Source organism: Bos indicus, chromosome 20 (genome assembly GCF_029378745.1).
Source record: "Bos indicus isolate NIAB-ARS_2022 breed Sahiwal x Tharparkar chromosome 20, NIAB-ARS_B.indTharparkar_mat_pri_1.0, whole genome shotgun sequence".
Lineage (NCBI taxonomy): Eukaryota > Metazoa > Chordata > Mammalia > Artiodactyla > Bovidae > Bos > Bos indicus.
Window position 1 is genome coordinate 54,474,131 of NC_091779.1, and position 12,105 is coordinate 54,486,235.

The 12,105-nt window shown below is 37.1% G+C and overlaps 1 non-coding gene and 1 pseudogene across 1 annotated transcript; both read right to left on the bottom strand.

The window, feature by feature from the left end:
• Positions 1-5,256: 5,256 nt before the first annotated feature.
• LOC139178091 (U6 spliceosomal RNA) lies at positions 5,257-5,363 on the bottom strand. The gene has a single exon (XR_011562515.1). It is a non-coding gene; the product is annotated as a U6 spliceosomal RNA (small nuclear RNA).
• Positions 5,364-10,646: 5,283 nt separating this feature from the next.
• Positions 10,647-11,302, bottom strand: LOC109574722 (MARCKS-related protein-like; annotated as a pseudogene).
• Positions 11,303-12,105: the final 803 nt, after the last annotated feature.

Here is a 12,105-nt window from a genome sequence, read left to right on the forward strand (position 1 = left end):
TGGTTTAATAGTAAAATATTGACAATATTTAAGAATGTGGAAAGCATATATATATACATGTCAGTTAGTAATGCAATTGATATTTGTCAACTCCTTAGATTCTGAACCTCTGTCTGTCCTTCTTTACTGCTGGCATTGCTTCATAAATATTCCTGTGTATCTGTACAGAGCTTTCTGAGCAGAGATTACAGAAAGATATATTAACCCAATCCACCAAAGATGCTATATCTACACAGAAGCTGAAAATGGAGCCACTTTTTAGTGACTTTGGAATTGTCCACTCTCATCCACCATGCCGTTTAAAGGATTCATTCTAGTAAATTGAGTGGAAATATGAATGTAATCACCACCCCTCATATTTTCGAGATCTTGAATACTGATGTTGATGTGATTTTATGCTGTATCCATGGAATGAAAGAAAGAAAGATGATACCACTCCTCAAACCAGCACATCATAGATAATTTTTGCAAACAGAATGACCTCCAGGCCCTACCATGGAACAAAGTCAGTGTTCTAAAGTTAGTTTATCTGGCCCTAGGTAATATCTCTACTCCATAATTCCCCATTTTCAGAATTTTGCTGAGCAGTTAGAAGAGAAGAAAGAGAGGAGAGGAGAGCAGACATAATATAAGGATTATAAATGGAGACTTTATTGTCAATCATGCAGACACTATTAATAGAATAATAATATAATTTTGTGTACCATTTGCCATTTGGGGGTAAAATCTATAGGCAATTAAAATTGAACTGCTTAGTTTAGCAATACTGACAAAAGACAATCTGAATAGTTCTAAATCTGCTAACAGAAGCCTTAATTTAAATCTTCCCACAGAGAAAACTCCAGGAACAGATGAGCTAAGTGGCAAATTTTAGGGAGAAAAACTTGTAGGGTAAAATAATGTGGTTTTATTCCAGCACTTCTGGAAAATAGAGAAAAAGTATATTTCCTGCTTCATCTTATGAGATCACTATAAACTTGATACCAAAATCTTCAAAGAATTTGTTAACAAGACCTTTTGGCGAAGATCAAATGTAGTAGGGGGCCTCCCAGGTGAGACAGCGGTAAAGAATCCGACTCCCAATGTAGAAGCACAGGTTTATTCTCTGAGTTGGCAAGATTCCCTGGAAGAGGAAATGGCAACCCACTCCAGTATTCTTAACTGAAAAATTCCATGGACAGAGGAGCATAGTGGGCTATAGTCCATGGGGTTACAAAGAGTCAGACATGACTGAGAACATTAAATAAAAGTAGAAAGAGGCATTCTAAACAAAATAACAAATATGATCTGGTAATATAAAAAATGAGCATGTGTATGAAGAGAGAGAGATTCAGGGAGGAAGAGAGGGAAGGAGAAAGAGGGTAAATGAAGAAATATATTAACAAGTAAACTGTATCTTATAAAACCACATGCCTAGATCAATATTTAAATTTTTTCCTAACACTTAGCTCCTTTCTTTTCTTCATTATTTGCCCTAAGGATGTTCATTTTCCTTGTCTTCCATTTTTTGCCTTAAGGACTTTTTTTTTTTCTCCTTTGTGGAAATAGCTTTTTTCTCCCTCTTAAATCTGTTATCCTCAAATGAATTCAAATTGTGTTTTTCTTTTTTTTTTTTTCCCAGAAAAGTCATAGTAACGTGAATTGTAGCTACATGTAACTGTGTGGTAAAATTCAAACTTGCAGGAAACATTTTCCTGCCTTATAAAAACATCAATAAAGCTCTAAAAGTGGTCTATTTTTAGTCCTCTTTATGCAATACCTCAGCTTTTCATCACATTTAAATAGCCTTCAGAGTGGGTGGTATTTAGTTAGAAGTCAGGCCAGAGAATAAGCCTCAAAGAAATGTGTGTTTATACAAACTTATTTTATATATTACTATATTCAGAGAATGTGTATTACTGTGTAAGCATATATAAATATTATATAAATATATGCCCACCATAAAATACACCTTTCAGGGGAACATAAGGAATAGAGATCTTTAGTTCTATATTTGTCATCATGCATTTTCATAGAGTAGGTGAGTGCTCTAATGTTACTTGTAGGAAGTTGGCAGATTGTGCTTCCAAATCATAGGTGATAGTGTCATACAGCAGTGGTTTTAGCTTCTAAAATTAATTTGTTGGCAATCACTTTATATTTAAAGCTGTTACCTGCAATCTGCACAGTTGGAAAACTTATTAGTTGTGGAAAAAAATATTTTATCACTGCATGAAAAAAAATTTAGATTAAAGAGAACTGAATATTTTTAAAAAAGAAGACATTCTGGATATAGCAAAGCACTGAAACACAATTGAATGAAAGCTTTCTAGAGTTAGTCAGTTCTCTATTGCTTCTTAGCAAAGTACCACACACTTACTAAAGGAGTTTGAGAGTAAAGTTTCCAGGCCAATAGTCAGCTGGATTCTTTCTTTGAGGTCTGTCCAGGCTGAAATCAAGGTATCAGATGAGGGTTGAAGTTTTTGCTACATTTGTGTGGCTGTTGACAGAATGTGTTTCCTTGCATGCTGCTACAGGACTTCTAGAGGCTGTGTCTTCAAGGCCACAGCAAACTGATTAGAAGTTATAGTGTATATCTGTTACCCATTTGACCTCATCAGCTGCTCCTTTCGAAACTCACTACATTCCTGCTGCATCAGTGGCTTCCTTGTTGTCCCTGCTATTAAAAAAAAAAAAAAAAAAAAATCTTAGCCTAGGGGAGACCACATTTCTAGCCTCTCTGGAATGTCAGTTCTCCAGATACCAACATGTCCCAGAACAAGGAGAAATAACTAACTACATTAAGGAAGCTACACTGTAAGATTTATACAGTTATTAAAATTGACTTTAAAATATATTGTTATGACAACATATAAAAAAAACACCATAACATTTTAGAAAAAAAATCAAAATTACATAATCAACATAGGAATAAACCATTCAAATTTTTATTTAGAAGGACTGAAAATAATCATAATTTAGCACAAGTTGATATTTTAATAGCGGGTGTACAGAACAGGCTTCCCTGGTAGCTCAGTGGTAAACAATCTGCTTGCCAATGCAGGAGACATGGCCTCAGTCCCTATGTTGGGAATATCACCTGGAGGAGGAAATGACCACCCACTCAAGTATTCTTGCCTGGGAAATCCCATGGAGAGAGAAGACTGGAGGGCTACAGTCCATGGAGTCACAAAGAGTTACAAAGAGTTGGACATGACTTAGTGACTGTACAGTTACAACAAAGTACTTAGAACCCATCTATGTGTTTATATATCTGTTGGAAGATTTCAGGAAATTTAAAAGTAGGAGCATAAATAGCTATAAGAAAACAATATTATAAACTTAGGACAAGTCTGTTGAGGTGCATAAACAAACAAAAATTCTGGATCAGCTGTGAACAGTACTTAATTATTTAAAATAATGTAATCATCTTTGATTAAAACAGCAATCAAGGACAGCTATATAAAGCTCCAATACTTTGGCCACCTGATGCGAAGAGCCAACTCATTAGGAAAGACCCTGATGCTGGGAAAGATTGAAGGCAGAAGGAGAAGGGGATGACAGAGGATGAGATGGTTAGATGGTATCACCGACTCAATGGACATGAGTTTGAGCAAGCTCCGGGAGATGTTGAACGACATGGAAGCCTGGCATGTTACAGGCCATGGGGTAGCAAAGAGTTGGATACAACTGAGGAATTGAACAACAATATATTAGTAAGAATACTAGTGCAAGAAGGGAGACTTTGGAGGGAAAGTATTGAAGAGTTAAATCTTCATCTACTATTAAAGTAAGTGAATTGATGATGATCAAAATCATTAAACTACAAAGTGGTCATAAAACATACATTTAGAAAAATGGGGTGAATGCCAGAGGAAAAAGTAAAAAGTTGTGGATGTGATTGCCTCAGAGAAGCAGGGCTGAAAACTACAGCATGTCAACTAAGACATCTCTATTTTCATAACTCAATACCATTTGATATTTATGGCATGCACATTTATTAATTTGATTACAAATTAAGAAACAACATTACATTCACAATGAATTGGGGAGTGAAAATTATTTAGGAAGGCCATTACTTTGTTAATATTTTAAGTAGTATAAATCTCTTCACAATGCAATTACTGAACTCCCGTTATGTATTTGACAGCATGCAAAGCTATGCAGATAGAAAGATAAATAAGTCAGAATGAGTTAGATTCCTGTTAGCCTCAAACATAAGCCTTTCCTTGATTGTGATTGGCTCATTTTATATCCATCTGCTGTTTTTCTTACTTGGGATTTGTAGCTGTCCATTAAGAGATGATACTTTTTTTTTTAATATTTTAAATTAATTTATTTCAACTGGAGGATAATTACTTTACAATATTGTGATGGTTTTTTCATACATCGACATGAATCAGCCATGGATGCACATGTATCACCCCATCCTGAAAACTCTTCCCACCTCCCTCCCCACCCCATCACTCTGGGTTGTCCCAGAGTACCAGCTTTGAGCACCCTGCTTTATGCATCAAACTTACAATCATCAAATAACACCTTGTTTCAGCCTAATAGTTTTGAGATTCATAAGGCAGTAGATATTAATCAGTCCAAACTTGATTTCCAAGAGAAAAATCTGTAGGCTACTGAAGTGACAAGATTAGTGATACGAGGGTAGTTTATCACTCAGAGCACTTTTGAACTTATGTGAAAAAATATGAATTTACTTAGTCTGAGTATATAGTTCTTATTAGAATGAATCCCATGAATATGTGAGTAAATATACTTATAAATGTGACATCAAGTTAGTCTCTACCTTTAAAAAATTATTTTTAAAATACACTAATAAAAAAATAAAATACACTAATATTTTACTTAAGGGTGATACAATATACAGAATTTGTATTGGTAATAACACTTTTAAAACATTTACTTATAATTGCATATCATTGTTCTAAGAGATTCATATGATATGTCTAATTTGTGACCTTTAAATATAGAAGGGAATTTTTAAAACTCATTGACTTTCCTGCAAATTTTAGAGTAGATTTCAGGTGCTTTGATCACAAAAGATTGCTATGTGAGGAAAAGATATGTTAATTAACTTGACTGTAGTAAACTTTTCATATGTATATTGAATCACATTTTATACCTTAAATATATCCAATTTTTATTTTAAAATAAAATTTTAACTTGTTTTTATTGAAGTGTAATTGGCTTACAATATTATGTTAATTACTGCTATACAACAAAGTGCTTCAGTTATATATACATTCTTTTTTAAATAACCTTTTCAAAAATATGGAACACTTCACAGATTTACATGTCATCCTTAAGCAGGGGCCATGCTATTCTTCTCTGTATGGTTCTAATTTTAACACAGGTATTGCTGAAGTGAGCACCAAAATAGTTTTAAAAGTCACATTAGGAACTGAAAATCCAATAGAAGATATTATTTTAAAACACTATTTTCAGGGACAGGATCATAATTGCTTTACATACTCTAATCATATAACACTAGCTCTAATTTTGAAAAGTCTTGAATATATAATCTGATCTACAGTTCTTCAAATCAGGTAAATAATTATCCTTACCCTTAGTAGAATCTTTAGTATGTATAACCAAGTGTGTGTCTTCATTCATGTCTGAGTAGTGAGGTGCTTGGACTCCATTGTGGTTTACTGACTTTTTTCTTCCTATTTTGTTTATTTGTGTTTTCCCTTATTTAAGTCTCCTAAATAAAACTCTCAAGATTGTATTAATACTTATCTGTATATTAATTGATTGCAATTTATTCACTTTATGCATACATATATTTAAAATCTGAGGCTAAGATTAAAATTGGACATTTGCTCTCATTCTGTACTTCTGAAACGATTTACAACATACATATTAAGTTAAATATGAATATAAAAATATTACAAAATATAATGGTAGCAAGTTCCAAATTCTTTCTCCTCATTCATTCTTGCCTAATTGTCAAAGAAAATGCCCCTTAAACTGAGCCATGTTCCCTGAAAAGAGCAATGTTTTCCTAGAGCACTAATGATGAATCTGGGGCTTCTGTGGTGGTGCTAATGGTAAAGAACCTGCTTTCCAATGCAGGAGACAAAAGAGTTGTAGGTTTGATGCCTGAGTAGGAAGATCTTCTGGAGGAGGAAATTGTAATCCACCCCAGGATTCTTGCCTGGAAAGATCCATGGACAGAGGAGTCTGGTGGGCTACAGTCCGTAGGGTCACAGAGTCGGACATGCCTGATGACTGAGTGTGTTAGTTGCTCACTGTGCATACGTACAATGATGAATTTGAGAGATCTCTCAAATGGCAATGTTTTTTAAATTATTATTTCCTCCTGTTTGCTGCTGCCACAGATCTTGATCTCTTCTCTATGGAGTCCGATTAGTTATTGCTGTGCTATCTCAAGTCACATGGATCAAGCTTTCAATCCTTTGCATAGGACATTCACTATCACTTTGCCAAATGTTATCATCACTGTTACCTACATGCAGACTCCTTATGTTGCACCTCCACTTGAATACAGTATGTTTCAATCCCTACCTGCCAAAAGAATCTACTTTGAGAAGAAAGCATGTAGAATTAGATGACTGAGTTTGGGAAATCCAAAGTTTGATAGTCCATGTTGCTATTCTCCAACCTTCCTCCCAGCATTGTTTCCTGTACACTCAAACAGGCTGCGCTCCCATGGGCTCCCTTAGGTGCTTCATTCTGTTCTATCTCTGTAGCCTTGATTCACATTTCAGCCTAACCAAGTTATGATGCATACAGGTCACAGCAAAAAGAATAGAAGCTTGCCTGAGATAATGAAACACATCTGCATAGAAGTTAGATCTCATTTTTAGTATATATCAAATCTTGAAATTTGTCTGCCTTATAGTTTTATATTATTGAGGTCAAAGAAGTCAATTATCATATACCTAAAAACTCACTGAAGGGACTTCCCTGGTGGTCCAGAGGTTAAGATTCCATGCTTCCAAGGCAAGGAAACATGGTGTTCCATCCTGATTGGAGAACTAAGATCCCATATGCTGCACAATGTAGCAGAACAAACAAACAAACAACTGTACTCCAACAAAAATTGACTAAAAAGTTGTTTTTTTTTTTTTTTTTTTTTTTAGTTCACTGAAAATATACCTTTACTTAAGGGAAGAGAAAATATATGGAAACAAATTTCACTGTCTCTTAATAGCGCTTACTATTCACAAAGCATTCAAAGGAGACGGGAGTGAATGCAGCTGGGCTCCTGCAATTACTAAGAGATAAAACAAAGCACTCCACATTTTAGTCTTTCAAAATATTTTTCACCTTACAGGACAGTGTTTTATTAAACTTACTCCCTATATACCTTCTCTGTAATCACCAGTGAAAATGCTACTTTATTTCCTTCTCCTTATATTCCAAGTTATATTATAACAATTATATAATGATTATAACAGTAATCCCTTAATCAACTTGAAAATTATTATAATGAGACAAATGCAGTTGGCAAAAAGGAATACTGTCATAATCAAGGGCTTTAAAATTTCCCTTTCACTGAGATATGCTTCTTTCTAGATGATTTTTTTTCATTTCAATTTATTCTACAGTCACAAGAGTTATGTTAGTAAAAAGTCAGTCTCACAATTTCAGAGATTTATGCCAACATTCCCAAACCTTCTCATTTTCTAAAGACCAAAACCCAAGTCCTTTTTTTTTTTTGGCATCTGAGGCAACTAAAAATAATGTGTACTTGTTTCTTAGAGCCCCTAATTATGGTGGTCCTGATATTTTTAATGACAGTAGATGATGAAGGCAAGGAAGTTTCAAGGAAGACAGAGCAAACTTTACATTTCAACTTCTAAGTCTGTATATCTTGCTCTTTTAAATAATAGCCACTGTGCCATTCAAAATTTAGCTTGAACATAACCTTTAACATGGCTAATCACTATCTGCAAAGTACCTCCTGACATCCCCTTATAATTGCCAAAATTCCACCTCATAGGTTAGAGCAGCTACATGAATTTGAGATGCCACTTCTTGACTTTAAAGCAAGCTTTGAGTCAAATGTACTTAATAGCTTCACATTTCAAGAAGAATTTTTTTTTCTTTCAAGGACTAAATAACAGAGTTGACCTTATTCATATAATAAAATGTCATCCTGTCACATAAGCTTGCAAACATTCTGAAACAAGCTCATTAGTGAATAATGATGCCAAAGAGTAACTTATTAATGTCAGTAAATACACTTTACATCCTTCTGATAATTTGCAAAAAACAGAATAATTATCAGAACTATGCCTTTCTCTGTAGTGAAAGAAAAAAAATCTGTAAAACTTAAAAAGTTATATTTAAAACATAAAGCAAATCAAAGATTCTTCATTCTCCCAGTATGAAAGATTTTTAATGAGATTCTAAACCTTAAGTGACCTATTTACGTGTGATTCTGCTGTTACATAATGAAAGTAAAAAACGTGGTTAAAAACTGAAAATAGACCCTCTGATTCAAGTCCTATGTCTTCAAATTACCTTAGAAATAATTCAGTTCAGTTCAGTTCAGGCACTCATGTCCAACTCTTTGCGACCCCATGGACTATGTACAGCACATCAGGCTTCCCTGTCCATCACCAACTCCCGGAGCTGCTCAAACTCACGTCCATTGAGTCAGTGATGCACCCAACTGTGTGTGTGTGTGTGTGTATATACACAAGTTTCCAAGATACCCACACGCTATGCAGGTTTTCAGTGTATGTAGATACTGACATTTCAAAGAAATTACAGTTATCAAAGTAGACAGGTAAATATAATTATAAAATAATTTGAAGTCTTCCTAAATAAAGAAATTTCACACAGTTGTATCTGACTCTTTGCGACCCTTTGGACTGTGGCCTGCCAGGTTCCTCTGTCTGTGAGATATCTCAGGTAAAAACACTGGAGTAGGTTTTGATTTCCTTATTCAGGGGATCTTCTCAATACAAGGATAGAAACTAGGTCTTCTGCATTGTAAGCAGATTGTTTACCTTCTGAACCACCAGGGAAGCCCAAATGAAGAAATACTTTAGCAATATTCAGAATGACTTGAATTAGCTAGTGATGGAAATTGGAGAAAACATTTCATAAATATGTCTGTGTGCTCAGTTGTGTCCTACTCTTTGTGACCCTATGGGCTGTAGCCCACCAGGCTCTTCTGCCCATGGGATTTCCCAGGAAAGAATACTGGAGTGGGTTGCCATATCCTTCTCCAGGGGGACTTTCCAACTCAGAGATCAGACCCACATCCCCTGCTTCTCCTTCATTGGCAGGTGTATTCTTTACTACTGAGTCACCTGGGCTTCCCTGGTAGGTCAGCTGATAAAGAATCATGCAATGCTGGAGACCTCGGTTCAATTCCTGGGTCAGGAAGATCCCCTGGAGAAGGGGTAGGCTACCCAATCCAGTATTATTGTACTTCCATGGTAGCTCAGCTGGTAAAGAATCTGCCTGTAATTGGGGAGACCTGGGTTTGATACCTGGGTTGGAATGATCTCCTGAAGAAGGGAACAGCTACCCACTCCAGTTTTCTGGCCTGGAGAACCCCATGGGCTGTATAGTCTATGAGGTCACAAAGATTCAGACACAACTGAGCGACTTTCACATTTCACACCTGGGACAGAGCTGTACAATATAGACAGGAGACAGAGAACAGTGTAATATTTCCATGTAAGAGCAATCCTTTTTACAGTCATATATTTGAAGGGCTTTATCATTCTAGACTTAGATAGTGGAAAATAGTCATTATTTCTATATATTCTATAGGTCAAGAATGTTTTCCTAATATTTTGAAGAGTATGATAAATAAACACCACACCAGAGAAAGTAACACTTGTGTAGATAGTAACTGACATTGCGATTCAGTATATCTGCCAAATAATACACTATTTTATATTTTATCTATTTTTCTAATATACAGCTTTATACATTGTTTAGAAATGCATTATATATCTGGATGTGTGCTAGGAGACATATTTAATATCTTTTGTTTGTTTGTTTGAACTTGAGTAAGGCATCTATAAAAACCTAGGGAGGGGCATTGTCCTCCCCAGCCCAGGTTCCCCTAGGCACAGCAAGAGAGACTGAAAGCTCAACAGGGAAAAGTTGGACTACACTCAGGGTTTGGGAGTGTGGTGCCCCCACATCTGGCTCAGGGATTGGGGAGTAAACAAAAAGTGAAAGGAAAATGAAGTCGCTCAGTCGTGTCTGACTCTTTGCGACTCCATGGATTGTAGCCCACGAGGCTCCTCCATTCACGGAATTTTCCAAGCAAGAGTACTGGAGTTGCCATTTCCTTCTCCAGAGGATCTTCTCGACCCAGGGATCGAACCAAGGTCTCCCAGGTTGCAGGCAGATGTTTTACTATCTGAGCCACCAGGGAAGCTGGTAAACAAAACCTACCTGGAAAATAATTGGGAAAGAAAATGAGCAATTGCCTTCAGCACAGGTGAGGAAGGGAAGGAGGTTGGTCAAGGGCAAGAGTATTTCACGTCACAAACCTAACTTGGGAAACTGGAATGGCCCATCTTCAACTTGCCTTTAGAGGAAGACCAGATGGATGATGGGAGAATCCACAGGAGGGAGAGAAAGAGAGGCAACGTGGCTAGAAGGCAACAGCCTCATTCCTTTCTGGGTGCAAGAAGGCAGCAGAGGCACCAGGTCTAGGCAGGGAGCTCACAAGGACCAAGTTTCGGCAGCTTAGAGATCACCCACCTGCCCTCACCCAGGTACTCATTCTGCTCGCTTGCTGGTGTGGAGCTACCCACTGGCCCCGAGGGAGTGGATGGCTCTGCCACCTGGTCCTGCCTCTTCTGTGCTCCTCCCTTGGAGATAGCGTGCCCCTTTGGCCTGGTGCTCCTGGCTCTAAGGAGTGGCAACGGCCTTCCCTTCCTTGGCAGTGCTTCATTGCTGCAGGGAACCATCTCCCCCTGCTCCTGCTCTGCCTCTGCGGGTGAGGAGGCAGACGAATCACCCCCACCCTCCTTCTGATTTCTCTTGAGGACAGGCTACTCAATTTGGAAGGTTTTTTGAAAGAGAATATCTTCCTCTTCTTGAGGGTCTCCATGGGGGCACCCCTTCCCGCCTTGGCCTCAGCTCTCTGCCTAGGGGATCCTGGCTCTATGGCATCACCAGTGGCCCCTGCTACCTCCTGTGTTCCATTTTTGAAGGTTGACTCCCCTTCACCTTTGAGGGGATAAGTCTCCATTGCTTTTCATGGGGGGCCATTCCCCTTTCTGTCAATTGTGGAGGGGGAAGCATCTTCTGCCTCCTTGGTAGTCAGGTCACTCCAGGGAGCCTTGGAGCTCTGGCTGCCCATGGTTGGGGGTTTCTTCTGGGGCAGCCCCAGAGTCACCCCAGCACAGGGAATTGTTTGGTTGGGTGGGTCTCGGGGTTAGAGGGATGGGGATGGGGTCTGAGGGTGGAGGGTGTTGGGGGAAACCGAGGTGCACCTCTGTTAGCTGTGACCACCACTTCTCTGCTTCTGGCCAGAACGCCTTGACATTATTTTATTTTATAAAAATTTGAGAACTGAAAATATTTGTATAAGGAAAATTATTTGATTTTTATCAAATGAAATTTAGTAGTGAAGCAGGATCTGTGAAATTTAATATACCATGATTTGTGTAATATATGAGTTCTTGACATTTTGTTTTCTTCTTTGGGAAATTTTAAAGAGAAATGGCTTAAATATAAATGCTATAAAACAATCAAGATAACTATACAACAAAGATATAATAATCAAAACAGTAAGTTCCTGACATAAAAGTACACACATAGAGTAATGGAACAGAATGGAGAGCCCAGAAACAAACCTTCACATATACATTAATTAGCATTTGAATATGAAGCAAACAATACTTGTTAGGAAAATGCTAGTCTTCAATAAAGGAAGTTGAGAAAACTACATAATCACATGGGAAAGAAAGGAATTACATCCCTATTATACACTGCTCACAAGAATTAACTCAAAATTAAAGACTTAAACATAAGACCTGAAACCACAAAACTCTGAGAAGAATATTTAGGAAAAAGTTTGTTAACATCTGTCTTGACAATAATTTTTTAAATATGACACCAAAAGTATAAGAATAAAAGCAAAACTTAGTAAGTGGGACTATA